Here is a 17622-nt window from a genome sequence, read left to right as displayed (position 1 = left end):
CGATCCTAACCTAGCAGCCTCTGGTCCATATAGCCTAATGCTTATATGATTCTGCCCTGTTATGATCTGAGTGCCTATGCTGTGTAGCCTACTTGTACGACTGTACGTGAATATACAAATGTACTCAGCTATATATATAATTCTGTATGTGTATAATAAATTGTGAACCCTTGGCGACATACTGTCTGAGTGTCCCGTTATTTGCATTTGTTATATGCATTGGCAGAATGGACCGGAGCTACTCCGAGTCCTAACCTGCAGAAATAGTACAGTAGCATATCAAAAGAGATTGCATGCAAGCTATCAAATAATTCAGGTGTCACGTCGACTCCGTGAAGTTTCAGATCTCTCGTTCCACCTCGCATCAGTTTGTTATTCCACCCGACCCATAATCAATAGTTATCCGCCTGACTGCACGGACTTGGTTGTTAAAATAAAATAAAACTGTTAATATGAATGAACATGTTTTCAGTTCGCATGGGCAGTGCGCATTGGACTGGAGATTATGAAAGAGTCGTAGCCATGATTTATATTTCTGAAAATGCTACTGCTCCCAAACAATCATTTTGGGCATGAAATGTTGAAGGATAAATGTAGATGTGATAATGATGTGCCGTGTTGGCTATGCCCAATGGGCCTACTGTACATTAGGCCTACTTCAGATTATGGTTCAAATATGATTTTTTTTCTCTCTTTTTAATAACATTAACATCGAGGTGTCCAGTGGCATGCACTCTTCAATCTGTCGTCTCCTCTCCTGAAGTAACGGTGAACGGTCTGACTGCAGATAGGAGAGAGCCGTGCGCCCAGGCGCAACCTGGAGGCTCCAACTTGGAGACGCATGTCATCTCTTATCCTATATTTCGCCTATAGCCTACCATCGACGTCTGCATCATGGCTAACAGCCTGTAATGCAGCAAGTCGTGTGTTGTGGTAAAATGGATGCGCTTTATTAAACATAATGGAGTCGTTGCTAACAGAAAATATTAATTTTCCACAATGATGCCATGCTCTCTGCTAGTCTGCGTACCTGGAGGCTACTATACATACACACGGAATCAGTGCCAGACTTGGCACCTACTGTGGTAGTGGTACTGATAACGTGGAGACACAGCCGTGCGCCCGGACGCAACTTGGAGTCTCCAAGTTACGCGCAACTGTCCCGATCCAGTCTGGTACGTTCTGGAAAGTTCGTTCGACAATCAGTACCAGATTTGTAGATTCTATCTGGCACTGATTGTGTGCAGATATACAGGCTAGTAACCCCCCAGGGACGCAGACGAGAGGAGATCATCATGGCGATGGCATCATTTGACGAAAGACTGGTCGTTGGTGTCTGCAACCACCCCATTATTTATAATAAGCAGCATCCATATTATATGCGCAAGGACATGCGATGGGCAGCATTTGTGTCTATTGGTCGTGAGATAGACGTAGATGGTAAGTAGGCGAGATATAGCCTAACGTAGGATAAGATGGCATGGGATGGGTAACAGCATAGGTTGGCACCATGCAAGGATTGGGTCTGTGCGCACCTCTATTAAATATAGGCAATTTGTTCCAAAATGTAAAAAAGGACATAAAAATGTGTTTAAGTGATTTGAACATGCTTAAATAAGACAATAAGGTCTAGTAATTCTAACATTTTGCTACATGTGTGCTTCGGAAATGCGCACCGGGAGCGCGCTAGCAAACTAGCCTAATAGCGAGTGCGCTCCCGGTGCGCATTTCTGAATGCGTGTAACTGTGCACAAATATCAAATATATTCAGAAGGAAAACCGTATTCAAGTGCATTCCCTATACGGTCGAGCCACACACGGCTTTTCAAAGCACACGCGCGTACACGTGCCCCACGCATCCAGTTGTGCGCGTATGCGGGTCTCGCGTGTGCGCGCAAACGCGCGCTGAAAAGCCTGGTGTAGCTCGGCCGCAATGATAGCGGCTACACCAGGTACGTGAGTCACGCGTCTACTCTGTGTAAAGTTCTGGCGTAATTGCTACAAATCCTCTATATAAATTAATTTTCCCAATAAACAATACCTTGAAGGATGTAAGATAATAATGATGCAGCATTGAGGCTATGGTCCTGATTCTTCAAAAACGAAATGCGCCAGAGTGTAACGGTGGCGGAAACAGATATCGTATTTATCCGTCCGATCAAGCTACGTTGAGATGACGTGTTATTCAGAGAGTGGTGTGTACCACAGGTGCGCAGGTGTATCGCAGGTGTATGTCATACTGAATGCAGCGGGTGCAAAGTGATCGGAAAAGCACCCGACAACCTCATCTGCATTGATCCACGCCCAATTTCATACCATAAAAGGCTTCAAGCATGACTCAGCAGACAGCAGTTTGTCTGAGATCACAGCCGCGGTCACTGCTATCCAAGCTTGCAACGTTGCGTGCTCCGCTGAAGCAATATAATTATAATTTATTTAATTAAGTTCGGGACCAAGGCGGGTGCTCACTCACACCTTTGCAGAGGTAAAACATATCCGATATTTAAAATATCGGATATGTCAATGCAAAAGTCGTCTTTTCAGAGAGAGCGAGAGAGAGAGAGACGAGAGAGGGAGGGGGGCTGCATGGGCCCTCGACACTGTTGCGCGATAAAGAACAGTAGCCCATAGGCCCCATACATTCATAAGTAAATATATTATAGGCCTGGGATCCTCTTGTCTGAAGAAATTATAATCCAGTGAGTTTATCCAGTGAGTTAAACTATTCTGTGTGTGGCATCCATGTGATCAATATCAATATACATTATTATAAATTCTGTCTGTCTGTCTGTCCGTCATGTTCACGAGTGGAGGTGAGCTGGTTTAAAACTGATATGACTGGCCGACTTTCAAACACGCTGCATTCATTAGGCTATAAATGTGGTCTTCTATTTTTTATATAGGGCTAATTAGCCCTATTCATTTAGCCCTATTCATTTTCCAATGTGAATGTGAATGCTGTCTGCCCCCCCCCCCCCCCCCCCCCCACACACACACACCGAAACAACGTTAGATTCGTACAGTGCAAAATGCAGATAAGTGTAGGCCTATGTTCTTATTATAATTGTGAGTTTGTTTTTTAACATGCAGTCCGCGAGAGCCGATCTACAAGCTCACAACGCGTTGCACTGCGAGTAGCCTAGAGAAGGCTGTCAAGTGAGCAGCGCAATCGCGCATGGCATGCTATAGAAATATCCTAATAAAAAATAAAAAAAAGGTGTCGGGGCTTGCAGGGGCAGTTTCCTTATGGGACTCTATAGGCTAACTTGCCTCTAGAATGCATGCATTTAGGCATACAAGTGCACTCGGCTTTTATATATATATATATATATATATATATATATATATATATATATATCGTTTTTTTATGTGCTGATCGACCAATATGTTGGGGACACATGCCTACATATTTTATCTGAGATTTGGGAACAATTTATTGATTCAGCATGAAGACTAAAGCCTTCTGAATAAATCTATACGCTAGTGTATGCTTCCGCAAATTTCTCCGCCACCTAAAGAGCTCCCGTAGCATTTAGCGGAATTTCCGACCAACCAAAGACAGCGTCAAGTTCACGGCCATTTCCATGAATTCCAAATTAATGTGGGAAATCCACGTAAATGCCTTTCCGCCAGCGTCACGGCAATATATCAGCGGAAACGCGTTAATGAATCAGGCCCATAATATGTCCAAATCATGGACGTATATTACTTAAGGTCATTTTCCAAATACTTCTACATTTTGGACAAAATAGCCTATTTATGATCGAGGTGCCCACTCTGCTTGTATTCCTGTCACTACGTGTATCATACTGTGATTATACACTGCTTGGAATCAAGAAATGGTATAAGCCTACTTGATGTAAAACAAATATGAAGGAGAGATGCTTGTTGTATAGGGATCAGGCATCATACAGTAGACTCCACTGTAACTGTATGATGAGTAGAGTAGAGTAAACCCAGACCTCTGCAGTGTATTGCCTTGGGCAACAATTTGAATAGGACAGAATACAAACCATGTTGATTGAGTGAATCATTCTTTAACGTTTTGATAGGCCTATAGTACATATCTACCCCAAATGGACATTTTCTTTTTTTCTTCCTGGGTGTCCCTTTGGATTTGTGCCATGCTTCATTTCCGTGTCTTGCATACTCAGCACAAAAGTGCTTTGATAGGTGGGCAGGCCTCCGGAGCCAATACACCAGGACGAGGAGGGAGTTAAGAAACCCCAAAAGTGGCAGTGAAGGGAGGGTCACCCACAAATGGCCACTGTTTGACATAATGTCATTTTTGGAGCCCCATGTGACGGAGAGAGAAACGTCCTCCAATTTCCCATCTCCAAATGGTAAGAGAAATATTTGTTATGACCGTTTTGAGGCAGCACACAACAGGCCTACGTTTTACAATATATCTTTCAACCTTTATAGACAGCAATCAGCAGCAGGTCAGCCAGGACTCCCAGGAGCCCTTCTATGCTGGAAATGCAGGTAATAAATAATACACATGACTCATGACCGTTTCCACATTCAACACCTTAAAGAATTGTACACAATAAATAAGTTTGGAACTTTTCTCAGATGGAATGCAGCATCAGCAGCACCCAGCAGGTCACAGCCGCCACCTCTTCCCTGACAGTGGTGAGACGCATATTACTCATGACTGTTAACAAATGCAAGACTTAACACACATTTAGAGCCTTTTTTCCTTTTTGTAATTTACTTTTATTTGGGAAAAGAACAGATAAATGCTTGTCACATTACAGTGTTTTGCTTTTCTATCTATTCAGTCAGTCTTTGTGCCCGAAGAGCCTCTGCTACATTATTTGTCCTTGTACATACGATAAAGTATCTGCATGTTTTTCAATGGTCCCTTCATTTTTGTGTGTGCACAAACACACCAAATGCACTGCCAAAAAATAAAATGAAATAACACTACACCAGGGCTGCAAAAAAGGTAGATTGCAATCTCCCAGCAGATCACAAAGGCTGTTCAGGTAGACGACATGGCATGCCCCTAAAAATATATAATTTAAATATGGAGAAATATGTAGGGTTTGTTGTATTTAATCTGTAATGCTACTGACATTTGTGCACAGCAAAACTCTTGAAAACCAAATAGTGGGTTTGAGCTGACAGGCCCTTTTTGATGCCAATCAATCAAGTCCCCTTAATTCAAGTGGCAGATTCCAAAAATATTTTCGAACTTTTTTTAATACTTTTTAGGGGCATGTCATGTGATCTACCTGCACAGCCCTTGTGATCTACTGTGCACCCCTGGTCTACATGTAATGCCAGCATCGCTATTCCAGAAACCCCTCATGAAAAATGTTAAAACTAAATTAGTTATATAGTATATAGTTACATACTATTGTGGGGATAATATTTATACAATATAAATATGTATAACTAAGTATATATAATATAGATAATTATTTTGAGGTGGGTAGATATCGTTGAGCAGGTCATTTTGAAGTAAAATCCAAAAAGTGTGGGCACCGTTGCTCTACACAGACATTCACCATGTGGTTGTGAATTTGACTGAACACAGTTCTATCAAAAAGATTAGCATCCCCTCATCTCTAACATCCAGAGCCTTGGTTTTTCTTTTCTGAGCTGGAGAATTTAAAGATTGTCTCCCAAGATGTTTATCAAATTTGTCGCACACCTTTCGTTAACATGCAATGTATTGTGAACTTGCATTTCCAGAAGACCTTTGTAAAGTCATGAGAGAATCCTAGGATGATTCTAGTTCTAAGCATCTGTACACTTTTAATAGTGCTGATTTTACCTTATCTATGATGACATTTCTGGAAATGTGTTGTAGTTCATGTATTTGTTTTTCTTTTGAATTTTGGGAATTCTGAACCTCCATTTTCTTTCCCATTTGTTAATAGACAGAAGTCTGCCACCATATCAGGTGCCCAGCTCGCCGTTTCCTGCTGAAAGAGGTAATATATGCATGTTAATCATAACAGTTTACAAACAACACAAATCCAAACCATACAGGTGTACACAATATATGTTTCAATCTAACTTCATAGAAAGAAGTGTGCAGCTTCACCACGTCCTCCACCCCTACATTGATGACAGTGGTAAGAGAATTATGTATATTAGTAATAAGACAACTAATTTCAAATTCGACATCAAGCCATAAAGCTGTATTCAATAACATGTTAACCCTTACTTTACAGATGCCACTCAGATTTCCAGGCAGGACATGTTTGCTGTTGAAAGGGGTAAAAATAAGACATGCATATTAATCAGAACAAATGTTTACAAGAACAACAAATTAAATAAATGTTTGAACCTTACTTCATAGAAGGGAGCCAGCAGAAGCTTTCTTATTCCTCCGTTGCTCTAAATGTTAAGACATGAGACCTTACTTTAGACTTTATACAATTTCAGAGCCAACTCAACGTGGAGCTGACACATGGTCACCAGCGGCCGTGGAGGATGACCCGGAGTTCACCATTGACTTGGTGTTCCTGAATGTACCAGGTAACATGTTGTGATAGTTATCCAAACTAAATTACACTTTGCTAGAGTTTTAGGGCTTACAATTCCAATAGAAAGTTCTACTGACTGTTTGCAACATTACCTAATAGAGGACGGCAGCCAGTCCCAGTCTCTGCTGGCAGTGCCAGCCAGGGAGCGAGGTCCACAGCGTGCTGAACATGGTAAGATGTACAGACAAGACATTGACAATTAGAAATGAAAGAAAAGAAAATCAAGCTCAATATCATATGATTAAACTTCTTCATAGTTGCCAGTCACAGCACAACCGGTCGCACCAGCCAAGCAGCAGGGCCGAGTTGGTCAGCAGCAGACCACAGACCCACAACCCCTGGACCCGGGTATATGCAGTCCCCAGCTGGTGAAAGTGGTAAGGTGTAAAAGACAGTCATTGACATTTACAAATGCAACAAAAACAATTCAAGCACAATATCATATTATGATTAAACTTTACTTCATACCAGCCTGTTACACAAGACGACGAGGGAGGGGGTCCAGTCGATCACCAGGCCACAGACTGCCAACCACGGTACCTGGGTACCAGGCAGGTCACCAGCCCGTGATGGACACAGCTGCTGAAAGTGGTAAGACATTCCAAATGAAACCATTTCCATTTAAGAATCTAACCCAAAAGCAATTCAAGGTCTATATCATATTGTGATTAAAACTTACTTCATAGAAGTCAGTCACACCAGCCACACTGCCACCAGCTGTGCAACAGCCAGAGGCAGAGGTAGAGGTAGAGGTAGAGGCAGAGGCAGAGGCAGAGGAGGGTCGGCCAACCAGCAGTGGTCCAGTCATCTGACTGGACCACAGGCTTCTGCAGGGTCAGCCAGTCAGATGACTGGACCACAGGCTTCTGCAGGGTCAGCCAGTCAGATGACTGGACCACAGGCTTCTGCAGGGTCAGCCAGTCAGATGACCGGACTGGTCACCAGTCAGATGACTGGACCACAGGCCTCTGCTGTGGTTGAGCAGAGGCCTGTGCTGCCATCGGCTAGTGGAAATGGTAAGATCTTTAGACAACTCATTGGGATTTGCAAGTCAAACACCAAAAAATACAAGCTCTATATAATGCTATTAAATCTTACTTCATATCAGGCCACACCTACAGGCACTGGAACCCTGCTACCAGGAGCCATCAGGCCAGACCACCAGCCTCTGTTGGTCAGCCTCTGTTGCAGCCATCACATGGTGAAAGTGGTAAGATACAGAAAAGTCATGAACATGTGTACAAAGCAAAGACAAAAACAACTCAACCCCAATGTAATATTTGATTTATACTTTGTGTGACTATAGTCAGATTTGACATTTGACGTTGTGTAATACAATACAAAGTCAATGTAATAAATGGTTGAACCTTTGTTGAATAGGATCCAGTCAGCAGCAGCAGACGGCCTCTGGGTCTGGGCAGGGTGCAGGCCCTGCAGGGTCAGAGCAGCAGCCCAGCGCCTTTGAGAGGGATGTCCTGCACCAGCTCAAGGATGGACGGGACCTGCAACCCGACACGCACCATTTTATTCACTTTATTGGCCATGAAATGGACAAACTGACTCCATTGGCCAAAAATAAACTCCGCCTGGCAATTCACCAGGCATTGGTGGACGCACAAAATGGCGACCAACGCCAGCCAACGCCATGCAATTCTATTGCAGGAAATGGGGAGAGAGATGGGGGGGAAGACACACAGTAAAGGCCGTCAGGATCAGGAGTCGAGCCCGCGGCACACTGCCAGACTGGATTACCAGCAAAGGTGCCTGGATCACTGATCCACGGCCCAGGCATGAGTTATTATTTTTTATGACAATTATTTTTTGTGTTTGCTATGAAATATTATTTGAAATTCTTGTGTCAACTCAGCTGTGATGAAACCCTTATGACGTTTTTTTTTTGGTTTTCAATTTTTTTCGTCATAAAATAAAAAGCGGCAGAGGGGTGGCTAGAATGACTGGAATGACTTACAAGTGTGTGTGTGTGTGTGTGTGTGTGTGTGTGTGTGTGTGTGTGTGTGTGTGGGGTTACGCCCTCTGTCCGTAGCCTGAAATGCATGCCTTTTCCTTTTTTTAATGAGCCTATAAGTGACTATTAAATGTACTCACTGTTTTTCTTCACAGATATTTGATAATATCCAAAAACAAAACAACCTTCTGTTGTAGTTTGTCAGTGAAATAATCTTCCACAGGAATAGCCTATTCTGTCAATAGATCCATGGCCTGACCATGTCTCATTTGCATATTTGGTTACGTTTACAATGTCCTGTGGGGAACGCTATCCGGACCAAAAGAAATAAGCAACAATTAAGCATTTGGTCCCTCTCAGCAAATTTTGTTTGAACCATGTCTAAACGTAAATTTGGTTGGTAGCAACCTAAGCTCAGCTTACACTATATTAAAGTCACACTTTGAAACAAATTAATAACTAAATAAGTCATGCGGAGTAGGTTGCAGGATACACTGCAGTTAAGTAATTCCAAATGTGTCGCAAACTTTTAAAGGGTTACACAGCAGACGACTGAAAATCGAGCATTTTCTATAGCCATTGCTGATCCATTCGTCCTAAATGACTTTTTCAATGGCTATTTGTTAATGTTGTTGGGTTACATGAAAGTGAGCATTGTCTACGTACTTCACTATGGGAGACCATTTGCACCAAGTGTTACAATATCATGATTACCAAGTGACTCAGGAGGTGGAGTGGCCGTCTTGGAATTGGAAGGTTCCCCGTTCCATCCTCTTGCTGGCTGTTGTGTCACGTTTCTCTGATGAACGTACTCACTACGTGACAGCAGCGGTGAGGGGCTATGGTATGAGGAAGCTTTTGGAAATGGAGTGATAGACAATTCCAGTGCAAAGATATCTGTAAGAGAGGTACACAATCATCAATGTTAACAAGCATGGTTGATAATTATAGTTCAGGTGTACATGGATGGATTAGAGCAAAAATATAATGTCAGTGAAATAGTGTTGAAAGGAGCGTCCCATATGCTAGTGGCGTTTCCTACACAATGAACAATATTCACAATGATGATGTTTTAGTATCCTAAATAGTATGCTGTTCTACATTCTGCCAGCCAGACAAAGGCCTGTGCACCAATAGTTCAATCCACCTACTGTGTCAAGCATAGTAGGAGTGCCATACCAGGTTGATATTGTTAACAAATTCAGGACGGAAAGCCCTTTTGGTGTTTTAAGCATTGTTATACTTTAGCTATTGAAAAATAGCAGATCTACAAGCTGATAACGAGGCACTTGGTGCTGTGCTACAAGCTTGTTGATTTGCTGTTTTTGAAAATTTGTGAAAATGTGGCTCAAATTTGGAACATATATTCTTTCAAAACAAACGTTTTTAACTCAAATGTTTGCTTCTGTGGGGTCCCTGGAACAACATATTTTGAGATGGGGGTCGGAGGCCAAATACATATAATTCTAGGGGTCGTTGATATGAAATAGTTTCAGGACCACTGACATAGAAACATAGGTTTTTCATGATTTAGAAAACCTTTTGTAGAATCGAGCTGAAGTCTTAATGGGTTCATTTGCAAGGAGTGCACATATGACAGCATAGTGTCACTGTATCTCACCGAGGCATGGCCAGCTTTATGGCCTGCAGGCTGGAGAAGGCTGTCTGGTACTGGGAGATCCACTGGTCCAGGTCAGAGTACCTACTACCTGCACACATGTTCACACGTATTTTTATAATCTCTGGACATACAGTAGCATATCTGCAGTGGCTGGGGAGGTGGTATCCAACCACAGCAGTATAGACCGATTCCGTAGTGGGTCTCATGGTCGCAGCTTACGTATTTCCTGTAGGCGGACTCGACATAGCTGCAGGGTTTAAATCCTCACCAGGCGCACCTCTTCCACTACAGTGAACGGCAGAGTGACTGATGTTTAGTCTGCCTCAAACGTTACTCTTTTACCTCCTTTTTACTAACACTAATATTACAAATATGCCCAGAACATTGTGATGAACCTGTGTAGTTTATGGCTGCTCCAACAGTAGTGGCAACATAAAAAAGAAAAAGAAAACGGAATGTCAAAATAATGTCGGCTCCGCCTACAGGAAATACGTAGGCTGCGACCATGATACTGTTACGGAATCGGTCTATATCCAATCTTACTAACAGAGTTACACAGGCAGACATATAATTTCCTGACCTTTGCTCTAGAGATCAGGTGGTCTGGTCCTTCCAGGAAGGCCTCCTCTTTGAGCAGCTTGGCCTACATCTTATCCACTTGGCACAGCACTTCCTGCAGGGACAGGTACTCCTCCACTGACTCCTTCAACATTCTGCAGAGATAGGTGGACATGAATCAAAGACAGCAGATGTACATGTTTGCACTGAGCAATGACAGTGGGGAATCGGAGAATACAGATTATTACATGTTACTAATGCTTTAATAGGGACGTTACCTCGGATGATAGTTTCTTTTGTAGCTGCACTAGGAATCCTTTGGTTTGTCAGCGTGACGTAGGTCAGCTGTGGAAGTAGGAGGAATAGTGTGGAGCTCCTACTGTACATGTGTTACTTGCTCATGGGGACACTGCTCACTGTAGACTGATCATCAACTTCTCGTGTCAACTCAGCTGTGATGAGGGACTTTGTTATGAGGACGCTTTTGCAAATGTAGTGATATTATTTACCAGTGGCATGGTGTCTGGATAAGAGGAAGAGAAAAATCAATCGCAATGTTAACACACAATCAGAAATGACATGTAACAACTTAGTTCAGGTATATATAAACTTAAAAAGCATGTGTATACTGATTTCAGTGATAAGACAGTATATGTCCAAGCTCAGTGTGTTCAATAATGTCAGTGGGGAGATTGATAATGCATGTTACTACTGCTTCACAGGGACATTTACCTGGGATCATAGTGTCATCTGTCACTGCATATATATTTCCATTGGCCAATCCTACAGTTCACTGCAGCACAACAGTCAGTGTGAGGGGGTGGTCACACTGGTCAGGAGGTGTCTATGAACTCCACGTTTAAAGGCTTGAAGGCCACTGGCTGTGATGGAGTCAACTACATGCTCTGGTAGGCTGTTCCACCCACAGACAGCTGTGTGGAGAAAGGTGTGGAGAAAGGTTCTGTCCAATGTGCGTGTATTGGAGCCTAGGGGGGGGGGGGTTGGAGCTGTGCCATACAAGGCATTTTGTAAAGGACTGTAACAGCAGCAATGTGTCTTCTGTGGCTGTCGATGGAGAGTGTTGTACTGGCAGTGTCCTCCTGGTCAACTCAAATTATTTTGAGAGCCTTCCTCTGAATATTTTCAAGTAGACTGAGATTTGTAGGTGGAGCACTCATCATGGAGTCATGGAGTGAGGCGTACTCCATGACACTGTGGACCTGTAGCTTGTAGACAGTTGCTTGTAACAGTGCTGTTAGCTTCTGACCGGGCCGGATGGAGATTTTGGTCATTTTGGTCTATTTTGACTGCAGGATGTCCAGCTCATTTGTGGTGGTCATCCACTGTCAGGTGAAATAAGGGATGTCATGTGTACATTCACTTTCGGGAGGATACCTTTGCGTTTGCATCACATGGGGAGACGGGCACACAGACAGCCATTAAGCAGTCATTAACAGATTTGGGTCAGGATCCAGTCGCATAGAGTCCAAGAATAGTAGGGGCTCAATGCTGCTGCAGCCTTCAGATCCTCATTCCCAGCTGTTGTGATGCTCCTGGAATGTCAGCATGTGTCTGGTCCTCCGTAGAGGTGTTGGATCGCACTTCGTCTGGAACCTCCCCCTTGAGCTGTCCGCCATGGGTGACCCTACCAGGAGCAAAGCTCCCGACGGCATAGCTCTCGGGTTCATTGGAACTCACAAGCTTCTCCACCACTACAAGGTGACGATCCAAGGAGAAGACAAATTAAATGGAGAAGAAAATGGAACCTCCCCTTTGACCTTACCGCCATGGGTGACCCTGGACGGCATCGCTCTCAGGTTCATTGGAACTCACAATCTTCAAACTAAAAAGGACAAAAAAGAAGAAAATGGAACCTCCCCTTTGACCTTACCGCCATGGGTGACCCTGGACGGCATCGCTCTCAGGTTCATTGGAACTCACAATCTTCTAACTAAAAAGGACAAAAAAGAAGAAAATGGAACCTCCCCTTTGACCTTACCGCCATGGGTGACCCTGGACGGCATCGCTCTCAGGTTCATTGGAACTCACAGGGCTGTATTTTGCGTGTCTTAAGTACCAGGTCTTATTCCCTAACTTGAGTAAACTAAAGACCTGGAGGCGTGATCAATGCTCTCTGGCCACTCGGAATAGCCAAATGGCATTGATCACGCCTCCAGGTCTTTAGTTTACTCGAGTTAGGGAATAAGACCTGGTACTACACTGGTAAGACACGCAAAATACAGGCCATAATCTTCAAACTAAAAAAAGAATAATAAAGACACAGGGGATTACAAATGGCGCTCTTGCCACGGCACCGCACCGGCTGGAGAGTTAAAGTACTCCCTGAAAGTGTTTTGCACTTGGAGACCATCAAAGTTCCTCCTGACTGCTGCCCCTGCAGCATGTGAAGGCTCCACTGGAGGCATGTGGGCTGCGTCCTGCTGGCCCCATTTGATGAAGTTGTGGAGGACGGTGGTAGCCTTCACAACCTTCTCAGCGTGGTCAGGGTTGAGCTCGATGACTCCGTGGAACACTCGGAACTTTGTCACCAGCACACCAAAGGCACTCTCCACAACATGCCGTGCGCGGGACAGCCGGTAATTGTAAACACGGTGGGTGTCCGTGCGGAGCGACTGACGCGTGTATGGGCGAAGCAGGTTCTGGCGCAGAGGGAAAGCCAAATCCGCCACAAACGCGTACGGAAGTGGCCCCAGGTGCTCAGCATTTTGGAGCGGGGCATCATCGGGAAGGTCCAGTGTACCCCTCGTCAGAGCCCGCCCAAAATGAGACACTGCAAGTACTCCACCGTCACTGCCACCCCCATACGCACCTACGTCGACCACACGGAACAAGCCAAGAGCATCCACCACAGCCAGCAGGACAATTGAAAAGTGCCCTTTGTAGTTGTGGAAGAGCGATCCTGATCTGTCGGGTGCCTTGATGGCAATGTGTTTGCCATCTATGGCACCCACACAGTGAGGAAAGTGCCACTTCTCACCAAATACATCGGATATAGCCTTCCAATCATCCTTCTTTGGCACAGGCATGAAGTCCTCAGCCATGGTGTTCCAGATGGCAGCTGCCACAGTGGGCACAATGCCAACCACAGTGGAGCGGCCAACACGGAAACTGCTGGAGATGGCCAGGTAATTGTGACCAGTGGTAAGATACCTGTAAAATAGGTAGAGACAATAATCACAACGTTAACACACAATCTGAACTGACATGTTCAAGTTCAAGTGATGTTGATAAGATAATGTTAGCTCTGCATTATTAATATTACAGAACCTCAGCATCCATATATACCGGATCTATAATCATAATGGCATTGCTTTAATAGTGGCTCTGGAGAACAATGGCATGGCTGAATGATGAAATAATTTGTTCAAAAGTAGCCCACAGCAACTATTGAGTGCACAAATTAACATCCTTTTCAGATGGTCGACATTTCTGAATTAAAAAAGTTATATATATAAAAAAAAACAGTTTATACATAATGCATCTATAATATGACAGTTAAATTCTTCCCACGACATTCAAATGTTTAACCCATTTAGACCTAATATATATTCAAAGATTTGCGCCACATTTTTACGATTTTTCAAAAATAGCAGACCTACAAGCTCGTAGCACGCTATGAGCTTGTAGATCTGCTATTTTTCAATAGCTAAATTATAACATAATGTTTAAAACACCAAAAGGGGTTCCCGCCCAAAATGGGTTAGACAGTGGAGCATCAAACAGTTTGAGAACATTTTGATCATAATAATTATGTATAGGTAACATCTTCGTCATGACCTGACAAAGATGTGCCCTATACTTGTTGTCATTTTTTACCTTCACCCTGTGTGTGCATTAAAAAGGGCTTGAACTGTCTGTGATGCTCCAGTGTCTTCCTTCCTATTCAAATGTTTAACTTTGGATTTAAACAGATCTTATATCAGAGTCTGCATACTATTTCAATAGTCCTGAGAATAAATGTCATTTGTCCCAAAGTGACAGTTTGTTTCAAAAAGCTTTATACCATGTTCTAACATAACGATGCAAAGTGACATAGCTCTGTTTGCAAAATGCTGCACCTCCTCCAACTGCATATACTTCCCCCATTTTCTACTTTTTTTAGTGTATTGTGACACTTGCTTTGGCAATGTAAACGTTTGTTTTCTCATGCCAATGAATCTCCTTTGAATTGAAATTGGATTATGATCTGTATGATTGCTTTTACAGTGGTGGTTCTCAAAGTGAGAAGTGTGTTGCAAAATGTGTTAATATATATATATATATATATATATATATATAATGATTGTGATATCGTCCGAATCGGGGGGAAAAAACGCTACGAGTCCAGTGCGTCATGACGCACTGGACCAGGGGGTTCCCAACACATCTTTTCACATGGGGATCCTCGGCAGAAAATCATATTAATATGGAGTTTGACATGTTAAAGTGTAAGACCCGCTGATTTACAGTAGGTAACTATATAATCTATAAAAAGCCAGTTGAACAGAGCTGGGAAGTATTTGGTGCTCTCTCCACCTTGCATGACCCCCAAACGGTGTTCACTCTCCATTCCGACATGCTGCCACTCCGACATTGACTTATAATTGTCGAAATGGTGGTATGCTCCATATTTGTAAACATCCCACCATTCCGACAGAAAAAAGTCCCACCATTCCGACAGGGACCCGCGGCAGAAAAAGTCCCACCATTCCGACAGATCACTTTCACAACTATTTGGTTTAGATTTGAAAGTATAAGCAGCTTTTTTCAGTTATGTTTATTGCCTTTTTGGTTTATTGATTAATAATAATAATAATAATAATTGATTGATGTAATATATGACACTGACCATGATACTGACCATGACACTGACATGATACTGACTATATACTGACCATGTCACTGACATGATACTGACTATATACTGACCATGACACTGACCATGATACTGACATATTTACATTAAACTGACCATTATACTGACATGATACTGACCATGACACTGACATGATACTGACCATGATACTGACCATGATACTGACATGACACTGACATGATACTCACCATGATACTGACCATGATACTGACCATGATGCTGACCATGATACTGACCATGATACTGACATGACACTGACATGATACTGACATGATACTGACCATGATACGGACATGATGCTGACCATGACACTGTCATGATACTGACATTATACTGACCATGATACTGACATCATGTCAGTGTCATGTCAGTATCATGGTCAAACACCAGCAGCCTTTAGTAGACAACTATCCACTAAGCATATAGCCTATATAATATTATCTTTCATCCTCACATCCATTTACATTCCTGGTGCTGTTATGATTTCCAGCTTACAGTAACATATTTAAGTCTACCTGTCATTCCTTGCTGCACAGTGCACACGTTAGCTGATTGGCGAGTTTTCGAGCTAACGATGCATTTACTAGGTGGGTAATCAACAAAATGAACGTAACATAGTTACTGTACCGTAAACAGATAGCAAGACGTTCAGCGGGAGGTATCGCTTCCCTGTAGAAAGTGTCTTGCTTCTGAATGTCTGGAGTCACCCTCGCCAGCAGGAAATCGAACTGTTGGATAGACATTCTAAATTCCTGGTGGAAACGGGTTTCATCCCGACGTAGCTCCCAATAAAGCTGGTGACCGTCACCGAGCCGTTTCCGAACTTGAAAGATCGGATCGACCCACACTCGCCGCCTCCTACGGACCGGAGGGGCCATTTGAATCTCCCTCGCTCGCATTCTCTCCTCCTCCTCCAGCCTCAATCTCCTGGCGACAAGCTCTCTCTGGCGCGTCTCGCTTTCCCTCTTTCTCCTCGCCACCAAGATCGCCAGCACAAGAGCCCTCTTTCTCCTCCAAAAAACCATTTTGTCACCACAAACGAGTTGCAATAACCAGCAAGCTACTATAGCTACTGTGTCCCGCAGCTAACAGCGTAAGGACAACAGGCAACACGTGGATGTGTTTCCGCATGTCCTCGCACCGCCCACGCACCGCCCAGATTCCGCAAAGCATTGTGGTAAATTGATGCGACAAACGACAAGACAGAAAACATTGTTTTATCACACAACACACGTTGTCTGATAGGTGTGACTGCGGCCTGAGATTCAAAACAGATAATGGGTACAGTGATAGATTAATGAAGGATTGTTGTCAGGATTTAAAGGAATGCAGTGTCACAACAGTAGTTTGATTAGGGTGCCCAACCTTGCCCAACCAGCTCAGTGGCCTTGTGGTTAGGAAACTGGGAGGTCGGGGTTCGATCCCCGGCTGGGATCGAAAGACTGTAAAAATGGGACCCAATGCCTCCCTGCTTGACACTCATCAATGGGTTGGATTGGGGGGTTAAATCAACTAATCAAATGATTCCCGAGCGCGGCACGGCTGCTGCTCACCGCTCCTTGGCGGCGGCTCACCGCTCCTTGGCGGCGGCTCACCGCTCCAAGGGAAGGGTCAAATGCGGAGAACAAATTTCACTGCGGTAACGTGTGTGACAAATCGTACGACTTTGACTTTGACTTGATCAGAGCTGAGGAGGAGGTCTGTGGATCAAGGGTTTCCATGAATTATGCTTGTTGAGTGTTATTATGATTTAGTTATTGTAATTTGACACTTTGAAACACTTTCTCTCAACTGACAAAAAATATATTACTTGTCCAGTTCTGCCCTCTTTAACAATTATGTCATGCCATGTTCTTTTCCACTGTGGTCATACAGTTGACTTGACTCACACATACCACGACAAATGTGGTACCGATATCGCATACAATACCACAAATCTCCAGCAACATATTCATGAGCATGTCATCTTGACACTATATATTTAAAATTGTAAATATTAAATACATAAACTGTATATACGGACATACGAACAACGTTCACTGGAGTTCACTGTGTTGTTGTGGAGCATTTGCTATAACAAAGTAGATAGACTAGATGC

The 17622-nt window shown here is 43.4% G+C and overlaps 1 protein-coding gene and 1 long non-coding RNA gene across 2 annotated transcripts in view; both read right to left on the bottom strand.

The window, feature by feature from the left end:
- LOC310873331 (receptor-interacting serine/threonine-protein kinase 4-like) overlaps positions 1 to 17622 on the bottom strand; it is a 37594-nt gene that overhangs the window by 14304 nt on the left and 5668 nt on the right. The window lies entirely within an intron of this gene.
- LOC310873963 lies at positions 5822 to 16384 on the bottom strand. The gene is made up of 3 exons (XR_014570526.1): positions 16152 to 16384; positions 6182 to 6221; positions 5822 to 5936 (listed from the first exon to the last, which is right to left on the bottom strand). It is a non-coding gene; the product is annotated as an uncharacterized lncRNA (long non-coding RNA).

The sequence above is a fragment of the Protomyctophum parallelum genome (assembly GCF_964188405.1).
Source record: "Protomyctophum parallelum genome assembly, chromosome: 16".
Taxonomy (NCBI): domain Eukaryota; kingdom Metazoa; phylum Chordata; class Actinopteri; order Myctophiformes; family Myctophidae; genus Protomyctophum; species Protomyctophum parallelum.
This window is presented reverse-complemented; position numbering and strand designations above follow the sequence as displayed.